This window comes from Orcinus orca, chromosome 10 (assembly GCF_937001465.1).
Source record: "Orcinus orca chromosome 10, mOrcOrc1.1, whole genome shotgun sequence".
In the NCBI taxonomy this organism is placed as follows: Eukaryota; Metazoa; Chordata; class Mammalia; order Artiodactyla; family Delphinidae; genus Orcinus; species Orcinus orca.
Window position 1 is genome coordinate 44,298,768 of NC_064568.1, and position 10,503 is coordinate 44,309,270.

The window sequence follows — 10,503 nt, forward strand, 5'->3', positions numbered from 1 at the left end:
TCTGATTCTGAAGAGATACCAACAGTGGCTCCAACCCACCAATTTTAGGATATAAAAGACCTTCTTAGAGTTAAGGGCATATCATCAAAGAGTTGCAAAGGATTATTTCAGGTTAACAAAATCCCTTTAGGAATTTCCAAGCTAGAGTTCTCAAATAAAATGGTGGGGCTTCCCTGGTGGCGCAGTGGTTGAGAATCCGCCTGCAAATGCAGGGGACACGGATTCGAGCCCTGGTCCGGGAAGATCCCACATGCCACGGAGCAACTAAGCCCTTGCACGACAACTACTGAGCCTGCGCTCTACGGCCCGCGAGGCACAACTACTGAGCCCGCGTGCCACAACTCCTGAAGCCCGTGCACCTAGAGCCCGTGCTCTGCCACAAGAGAAGCCACCGTAATGATAAGCCCACGCTCCACAACGAAGAGTAGCCCCCGCTCATCACAACTAGAGAAAGCCCGTGTGCAGCAACGAAGACCCAATGCAGCCAAAAATAAATAAATAAATAAATTTATTTAAAAAATAAATAAAATGGCAAAAGGGAGAGGGACACAAAACATTACTACTTATTTTCTGTGGGTGTGGGTGTACACATATGAATACATGCACACACAAATACTAAAGAGTGAGTATTTGCTGAACATTAATTCAATTTGATCTATCACTATGTATATGAACACAATATATAGAGAAAAAGGACTCTGGGAGCAAATATACCAAAAATGTCAATAATGGGATTGTGCAAGGTAGGATTCAGGTGATCATTTTCTTTTTTGAATTTTTCTCCATTTTTCAAATTTCCAATGTTTTGGGTTTTGTTTTCGTTTTTTAGAGAAAATGTTAGATCTCAATGCCCTTGACCTTGACCTTGTACCTAGGTATCCACCTTGTCCCGAGCAACCTCACGTGAGCCATGTGTGAGGAAATACAGCAACTAAGCCCAAAAAAGTCCTGCCGTGTCTTGCTCCCACTCTGATTGCTCACAAAACAAAAATGAATTTTTCCATGGTAACCTACAGCTGCCTCGGTTAGACACAGAGGCCACTGGCAACTTTTAAGTAGCAGCTTCATGCCCTGCTCCTCTTCATGTATACAACTCGAGAGAAAAGTCGGGAAAAGGTAGAGCACACTGTTGTGACTACGTCGGTTCAAACTGGCCATGGTTATCTGGCTGGTGAGATCAAAGATGACTACTATCTTTTTTCTTTTCACTCTTGTTATAATATGAATTTTTAAAATAATAACATGTATTGGTTATAGAGCCATATGAAAAAAAATAGTTTTATTTTAGGGGGGAGAAAAAAGTAAAACCTCGTTGCCTCTCTATGCCCTCAGGAGAAAACTTCAATATCTTGACACAGCTTATACGGCCCCACATGATCTTGTCTCTGATTACTCAGTGACATTTTAAGTATTTGGTTGAACCATATGATGTTGCAGTTTTTCTTAGTCAAAAGTGGTCAGTTATTGGCAACTTTATTTGCTTGAACTCACCCAAGGCCCTTATTCTCAACCCGATGCTGCTTCCTCGGCCTGCAAAACCCAACCCCTGCCCACCCCCATCTTTCCCTACCTCCCCTCACCACTTCTGCCTTGCTAACTCCTGCCTTTTCTTCAAGTCTTCTGGTCTCTCTGTCATTTCTTCCAAGAAGCTTTGGATTCTGGATTAGGCACCCCTCCTATGGGCTTCCCAAGCATCTGTCCTCATTCACTCAACAGATCATTATTAAGCACCCATTACATGCCCACCGAATTCCAGGCAGTAGGGACACAGTAATGACCAAGTCAGTGACCCCTAGTCCTACTGTACTGTAGTCCTGTCGGCTTCTTATTTCTAATCTCCACTAAACCCTGAACTCTTCTAGGTCAAACTGCATGTCTTGTACACCATGAAACAGCCACAGCTCCATGTACCTGACACATAATAATCACATACTCATTGAATGAAAAATAAATGAATTACTCAAATTTATCAAAGTAGTATTTAACTGATTTTATTTCTCTTTCTGTTCCAGTTTTTTTTTTTTTTTTTTTTTTTAAGGTTATTGCTCTCACGATTTATCTTCTGACAAAAGGAAACAGCTGATAAAAGAAGCCCTCCTTTGTTCTGGATTTCCTGGCCGGGTCGCGCAAGTCCTGTTTGTTTTGACCGCCTCTGGAGTGCTTGCTGGGTGAGGTCAGGGAAGGGAAGGAGAATGCCGCCCGCCTGTTGTTGGAGCCACAGGAAGCCAGCTGCAAGCTCCGCTGTGTGGAGAGGAGGCGGGGGTTTGGGAGAACAAACCCCAGCCTGAGGAGAAGTGTGTCCTTAACGCCTATGCCAGCCTCAGGACCTGCCCAGCAAAAGCAGGCCATACATATTCAGGTCCCAGAATTGGAGGGCACCAGGGAAATAAAGACAACAAACAGAGTCAGCACTTGCGAAGATCACAGAGCCAGGCAACAGCAAAGCTGAGGGTCCAGCCCTAACTTGCGACCCCAAAGTCCTTGCGTTTTCCTGGAACAGAGCTGGGGGCAGGGTGGGGGATGGTATCTAAAACTCATAGCTCCTGGCTGCCATTCAAACTACATGACTTTGGGTGATCAACCCACCCACCGTTATTCACTGAATACCTATTATGTTCCAACACCTGTCCAGGTAGGCTGTAGTGGGAGAGGCAAATTCCCACCCTTGGAAATCCCCACGGTGGGAGTGATATGATTTGTGGCGTCCATAAAGTTATGCAACTCACCTGGGTGAATCAGAGTCTGAGGCTCTGGAAGCCTTTGAAGGGGGAGGTGGCCTCTTCAGCCTGCCCGTCGCAGAAGCTCTGAGTTCAGTCCTTCCAACCTGAAGCATAGGCTCTGCTCCCTGAGTCCCGCCTCCTCATGGTGGAAACTTTTACTTGTCTGAAGCATGTAGGAGTCCTGAGAACCCAGACAGCAGAGCAGAGGGGAAGGGAATACCCCAGTTGGCCATCTACAGTGGGCCAGGCCCTGGGTCAAGGCCTAAACACGCTATGTCCTTTCATCCTCGATTCAGTTCTTTACTGATTAAGAGACTGAAGCTTTAAAGAGAGTGGAGAGGACTGAGTTCTGGAGTGTCTGCTGCGAGCCCCCCAGGACTGTATTGCTTCCTTACATTCATTATGCACTAGCACAGGGATCCCAACCACACCTTCTATAACAAGTGGTCCAAGGCACTTCAGTTTGTCCATACTGGACAGCACGGATTTTGGAGAACATTTCCATCATCTCAGACAGTTCTATTAGACAGCAGTGAACTAAGCCATGAGAGCAGGCAGCTCAGAAAAGCCCTTTTCCACCCCCTGCGTCTTCTACTCTCATCCCTTGCAAAAGTGGTCGTGGAGAAGGGGATGTTGCAGCTGCTCAATAAATATTTTCAGAATAAATGGGGAAGATCTGGTCTGAAAAGCAAGAAGGAAGTGGCTGAAGAGGTGTGAGTAAGCCCGATTTAATTGAGAAAGGCTCATTACATGGTGGAGAGCTTGGGCAGACCGAAAGGTCCTTCCTTCGTCACCCATCCTCACCCATGAAAACACAGTAATGAATGGTGACATAATTTATTGGAGCAATAAAGTCCATACCTACCCGTCACTTCTTCAGATGCCTCATGTCTGACTGTGGGCATTTGCAGTAAAGCATTCCATCCGGACCAAACGGTGGTTAGCTCTGATGCGGGCAAGAGCGCCTGGTTAAAGTGAGAGCTAGGATCCTGGAGTTCCTGGAACCCAGTTCCTTTATGCTACTGATGGGGAAACCGAGGCCTCATCTATGGTCACACAGCTAGATGGAGGCAGAGCTGTTCTCCTGCTCACTTGCCACCCGGAATTCAGGCCAGCGTGAGAGCAGACGCTCCTTGTCAGGACAAAGGAGAAGGAAACTCAGGTGGCCAGAGAGCCAAGACTGAGATCAAGTTGATGAAGAAACCAGGAACAAAATAAGACAGTGGGTTGGGAACAACCCCAGAGCGGTAGGGTCGACCAGACGCACACTAAGAAGGGGACGGCAATCGGAAGGAAGATCCAAGTCTGGAGCATTCAGTACTGGTGAGGAGGATGGAAATGGTCACTCTTGTACACTGCTGGTGAGACTGCATATTGGTGGGGCCCTTCAGAGGACAGTTTAACATTGTCTAGTAGAATTTAAAATGTGTATCCCTGTGACTCAGAAGTCTCACTACTTCTCTAGGGAAATATTTGCACATGTACACAGAAATAGACATAAAACTTCATGGCAGCATTTCCTACGATCATGAGAAACTAGAAAAAACTTAGATGTCCAACCACGGGGATGGCTCCAACGAAAGCAGTGTATCCACACTAAGGGAATACTACGAAGCAATTAAATAGAGCATGGAGGATCCATCCAGGGCCACCACATCACACACCATATCTTTGAATGAATTAGAATAGTCAGAGAAGGACAGCCTTCTCTTTGGGTTAAGCTAGCAGAGATGGGCTGGGTTTCAGCCTCCCTCATGCCCTCCAGGCTGTGTTACCAGAGAGAGAGCTCTGAGTTCAGTCCTTCCAACCTGAAGGACCATGTGAAATGGAAAAACAAGTTGTAGAAGAGTGTGCAAAACAGAATGCCTTTAATAAATTTAAACACACATTCTTTATATTTTCTATGGGGACATAAATACATAGCATGCATGTTGATAAGTAGAAAAAGAACTAGGGGGTACACGTCTTCCTGCAATAGCTATTACTTCTTTAGTGGGAGGGTGGCACTGTTTGTCAGAGTGGTCTGTAATCTTATCCAAAGTGTTTTGCTTTCATGTTTCACAAGGAGAATGCATTTCTTTATCATTTGTATAATTAACTTTTAAATTAAAAACTAAAAAATGGAAAGTTGGGAAGTTGGGTTTTGGGGACAGAAGAAGAAATGTATGTCATCCTAGGTGACACTCACACCACCATCACCAATAGATTTAAAGGCATCTTGCTCCATGGGCCAAAAACCCACACGAGTCCCTTCTGGACCTCAATTTGGAACTCAAGCTTCTGGGGTAGAGAGTGACAGAGTGCTCACGTTGGATGAAAGAAGTTTTTAAAAATCAGAGAAAAGTAAACCTAGTGAGACTCTCTCTTTTAGGTATGCTTGCAGGCAACCTTGGTGACTTCAGCCTCAGAAATCCCAGCTTTGTCCTCAAGACTGGAAAATAACTGGAGAAAGTGGGGGAAGGAAGTGGGAGTCTCCCCTTTCCCCATCTTCTCCCAGAAGCAGCATTTCCCCCAAAGCAAGGAGTACCTCTGTGCCCCGGTGGAAAATGGTGAGACAGTCAACACAGTCAACTTAAGCAAGATCAAAAGAACCATCCGATGACTTTGGGGGGCTTTATCACAGTGAAAAGAAGGTGAGGGAAGTTGACTCGTCTTGAAATTGTTTTTTAATGGTTTGATTTCACGGTCTTCTTGTTACTTAAGTACCATTCATCTTCCTTTAAATCTCTAGTGGGAGCTTCATATGGCTTGGCAGCTCCATTTCCTCTCAGCCTACCAGATGAGACAAAAGGTCCACCGGTCACTTATCTAGGCAAAGCATATTCGGAGCCATTGGAACCTGCATCACCTGGCAGGCTGTACTGAACCAGAGAGAAATCAAGGCCCCCTTACCACATGAGAGTTGTGTAAGTTGACCCCTTCTTCCCATCCCTCCCCTACTGCCCAGTGTAGACCAGCTAGAAACATGAGCGATGGGAAATAAGGGAAAGGAAGACCATGTTTTCTCTCCCTACTAGTCCTTTGAGCCACAAGTCTAGGCAGCAATGGCAGAGGAGAAATCACAGCACTGGATAGAAGATTGGTGTTTTTATTAGGACCTGGCTGTATTTAATCACTGAAAGTGGCCAGAAAGTTGTGGACTGTGCCAAGATAAATTAAAGATCAAGAAAAGCAGATATCACAGAGCACAGCAATGGGGAGGAAAAACATGTCTCATGTTTCTATCTCTACCACACTGAGTGTTCCCAATGAACCACTTACATTTGGATTCTCTTAGTTGACCTATTTTTCCTAATCCTTTTGAGCCATTCAAAGCTCATTTTTATGTATCTTTTTAGGGATGAGAAACGAAACCAGAGCTCTCTGTCTCTCCCTTTGCTTTGCTTATATCTGCTTGGTTCATTCTCTCCCACAGCAGACAGGCTTTCTCCGAGTGGTAGAGAATAAGGCCACCTTCTTCTTCAACTTCAACTCCTTTCTGATCCATAACCCCTGGGACAGGGCCCTTCTCCAACTCCAACCGAAAAGTCTCAGAGACGGACCCTGATTGGTCTTGCTTGGGTCACATGATCCCCCAGCAAGGGGTCAGAGTCTTGTAACTGTCACACCCCCTCCCAGGTCATGTGTTTGGAGTTGGGGATGTGCAGTTCGTCAGAGCAGGGATGGGGCATGCTGGAACAAAGTACTGAGCGGGGCCCACGTGATTCTAATGCGCATCTTCAGTAAGTACAGCCTCCATTCTTCTGACATCTTGGAATTCTTGTCTCTCTACTTACTTTAAAAGGATAGTTTAAATCATGTGAGAGTTTAAAAAAAAAAAAAACTCCTTTTAACAGAATCAGGTGATTATGAAACACAATAAAAATGAGTGATAGAAATTTCCATATTTTAGCTTCCTCCTCCCTAAAAGTTATAAAGGCCCATTTGTAACAAAAGAACCTCCCTTTTGCCGTCCTTTTTCTTTCTTTTGACAATAACCAGGGCTCTTAGAAAAGACTCATTCTCTTATTCAGTGAAATTTTATCCACTTATTCATATTTCAAAATATTTGGAAAAGTTAAATTTAAGTAATTTTCTAATATCTAAGCAGGACCTTAAAAAGAATCAATTGCTCTTCAGTCCATTCCATACCCCCAGAGACCTCAAGTTTGGTCTTTAGTTCAAGGTAGCAAAGATTAACTACTAGAACTTCAGGAACTTTGGAGTTGTACAGAATAGCATATTGCTAAACATCCCTCTTGCTTTTTGCAAGACTGATCTCAAAAGCTATGTCCTCTCTGACCAGCCACCCATTCCAACCTAAGTGGAACTGATCACGCCCACTTCTGTGTCCCTACCATTGTTCTGAAGTCTACCAATCATAACAGGAAGACTATCATGGTGGAGATAATGGGGGCTGTTCATTTATCCCTCTCTTCCTTCCAGGCTGTGCATTTCTTAGGTTCGTGTCTGATTCACCACTGTGTCCTCTACACGCATTTGAGGGTGTGGCACAGTGGCAGTCTCTGGGGTGGATTGATGGATGGATGGACGGATGATGAAGTTCCTCTTGACGCCGAGAGTGTAGGTGATTCATGAGTATGTGAGCCTATGGATGTGCTAGTGATTCAGGCCATTTTGATGTGGCATTTCCCCAAGACCTACAATGAGTGAATAAATGACGTCCCTGACTGCAGAGGACCCCATCATCAATCTTGTGCCTCAAGCCGGCTCTCAAGGAGACCGAGTCGCTCTGTCCATCTTTGCTTTAGTTGGTTGTACAAGGCACAGCTTGGAGTGTTTCTCTGTTTCCTCGGCGGCTGTGGACCGCACCCGCAGTGTTCACCTGTGAAGTCTCTGCCGGAGCAGAACCAGCGTGCTGTGCCCCCCCCCCCAGAAGTGCCAAGCCTCAGGGAATGCTGCCCTCCTGTCTCCCGCCGACAGCCAAGGCTCTGCAGAGCCTCAGAGGCGAGAAAGCAAAGCTCCCCAGAGGCCCAGTGCTCCCTGGCAGGCATCCCCAGGGATTCAGGGCAGGCAGAGAATTGTCTCAGGGGCGGGCTTCCCTCCCACTTGACTGTGGCTCTGTGCAGGGCATGGAGAGGGAGTGGGGCACTGTGTGCAAGGCCGGGGAACCAGAGGAGGGCTGACACTCCTGTGAGACTGCTCGGCTCCCCAGCTTCCAGCCCTGCACAGAATCTCCACATTGCTTCTCCTCCAAGTTCTCCAGAAGCAGTGGTCTCAGGAGGTACAGCCTGGACACCCCCCCACACCCAAGGACCTCGGGGTGGGCGGTGCCCTGCCATGCTGAGGCCACGCTGATTTGTAACTCAGCTGAGTTGACATCAAAGCCATCACTGTGCTCATCTGAGTTTTGTCTCCCTGGGCAGCTCATCCACAGCTGGAACTAACCACCCCAGTGCAGACCGTACCCACTCTGAGCCCGCATCTTCAGGGAGGAGCTGCCACTGGGGCCTCCCACAAGCATCCCAAACTCAGCATGTCCCAAAGCTCATCTTCCCCCAAACCTGCTCTTCATCCTGCCTTGGGCAGCGTCACGTTCCAGCCAGAACCGTGAGAGCTGCTCTCCCCACAGTCCCGCTCCTGCACCCAGTCATTCACAAAGCACAGCTGATTCTACCTCTCGACTCACTCATACGCCTTCTCTCCTCGTTCTCCCTCTCCATTTCTGTTGCCCTGTTTGGTCTAGGTGGGTCACCTCTTCCCTGAGCAACTGGGGAGTGCACTGCAGGTCTCCCTCACCCACTGCCTCCTGCCTGACTCTATGGCCCTCTACAGACACCTGTGGGTGTACAATGTCTTCCCTTGTGGTTTTCCAGAAACGTAATTCTGATCCTGCCACCCTCCTGCTGAAAATCTTTGGAAGGCTTGCCCTAGCTTCCAGAAAACTCCAATTCCTCTGTGCTGGGCCGAAGGTTCTATTGATATTTGACCCCTCCTTTTCTTTTGAGCTCACCTCTGGTCAGTCAAATCCCAGGGAGAATGATAATTAGACAAATCAGTCACAGGGAGAGCAAAAGCCTCTGGGCCCATGGCTTTGCCCATTTTAAAGGTCATCCAGGCAGAGGCAGCCATCCATGCGGGGGAGGCTGGTCAGAGTTGAAGGCTCCCAGCTGCCACTTGAAAGGGCAATAGCAGTTGCCCCAATACGCTGTTCATGCTCCTGCACCCCTTTCAGGATTCCAGGCTCCCAGGAAGCTTATGTCTCTCTCCTCTGCCCACATCTGAGTAACGGGCTAATGATTGATGTTCGCTAAGCTCCTACCGAATGTTCCAGGTACCAGGCTATGCCCTGTCTCATTTAATCTTCACAGCACCCCTGTGACGCAGTACAATCGTTACCCTCATTTTACAGATGACCAACTTGAGTCGCAGAGGTCAAGTTGCTTGCCCAAGGTCACGTAGACAGAGAGTGGCAGAGCCGGGATTTGTAATCATGGGTATGCCCTACACTGCCAGGCCATGATGTTTCTTAGGTTCAGGAAGCCAAAGCTCTTCTAAGAGCAGAACGGGGAGGGTGCTCTACAGCATGGTGTTTTATTCTTTTGTGTATACTTCTAGCACGGGTAATCAGCAGCTGATTTGGCATGTCTTCTGAAAAGATGCTTTTGCCCCCTTTGTGGATTTAGGCATCCCGTTGAACAGAAAAAATGCAGAAGTATCTTGGTGGTGAGTTGCAGCTTGGCCTACTGGAAGATCTTGTCTTGGCCAAATTTGGGGAGAAAAAGAGGAAGCTCTACTTGGTCACTCTGATCTCAGAGGCTGCAGGCAGGGAACATCAGTTCAGAAAGTGACCTCCCACATGCCCAGAAATGAGTTTGATTGTGGATTTAAACCCAACTGCCGTGGTTCCACCAGGGACAGGAGGAAGTGTGCTCTGCATCCCAGAGATGGCAGCTGAGAAGTGTGCGTCCTGTGTCTCCCCTTCAATGTGAAGAAAGCCTCGTCATCTCTTACAGATGATAGGAGGTGAGACCAGAGCCCACAGGATGCCACAGGGGAGGTCGCGAGAAGCACTGATGAGATGAGCCGAGATGAGATTTCACAGACATGGCTGATCCCTTAAAAAGTGAATCTCTCAAGCTTCCTGTCTCATCCTTATGGCTCTTCTACATCGATTTGGCTTTGGATTTAAGGTCAGTGAAAACATACAGCATAGGTTATTCAGAAACTGCCTCTAAGGAGGTGGCTGCTTCCTTCACAGTGGAAACATGGAATTTGACCTGTGTTCTTATCCCATCCTGGGCAACGCAGAGGAGCCGGGCTTGAGGATTGGGGATGCAGGAGCGGACCCTAACTGCGGGGCAGTCCACGCAGGGTGGATGTGTATTCCTGGCATTCAGGAGAATGATTTATGACTTCATTTTATGTTTTAATGCTTTCTGTCAGAATTCCAAGAAGCCATAGTGACTGATGGGCAGCACAGAAAGAGGAAGAATGCTGTAGTGGAAACAGCCCAGATGAATGTTTAAAGTGAACAAGCAGTTGTTCAGCAAATGTCTTCTGAGCACCTACCATAGCCTCCTCACTGATTCCCAGGGAAGCAGAGTTCAGAGCCACCCCCCGCCCCCCTTGAAGGACACTGAAGGCTCTAGCAATGCCTGACCTCTCTGGCAGAATGAAGGTTGACAATCCTTCTAACCGGGGTGTGGGGAGAGAAGAGCGTCTTAGAGGAGCCCTGGTTCATGCCTACCCCACCCCAACCAGCAGTGAAGCTTCAGAAAAACTGAGCCGATGAGCTCACCCAGGGCAGAGAGAGACAAGACACAGCTCTTTGCTCTTTCCG

General features: G+C 47.4%; 1 long non-coding RNA gene across 1 annotated transcript; it reads left to right on the plus strand.

Moving 5' to 3' along the window:
* The first annotated feature begins 1,994 nt into the window (after window positions 1–1,994).
* Window positions 1,995–9,730, plus strand: LOC125960314 (uncharacterized). The gene is made up of 3 exons (XR_007469883.1): window positions 1,995–5,353; window positions 5,452–5,626; window positions 9,347–9,730. It is a non-coding gene; the product is annotated as an uncharacterized LOC125960314 (long non-coding RNA).
* The last annotated feature ends 773 nt before the right edge of the window (window positions 9,731–10,503 follow it).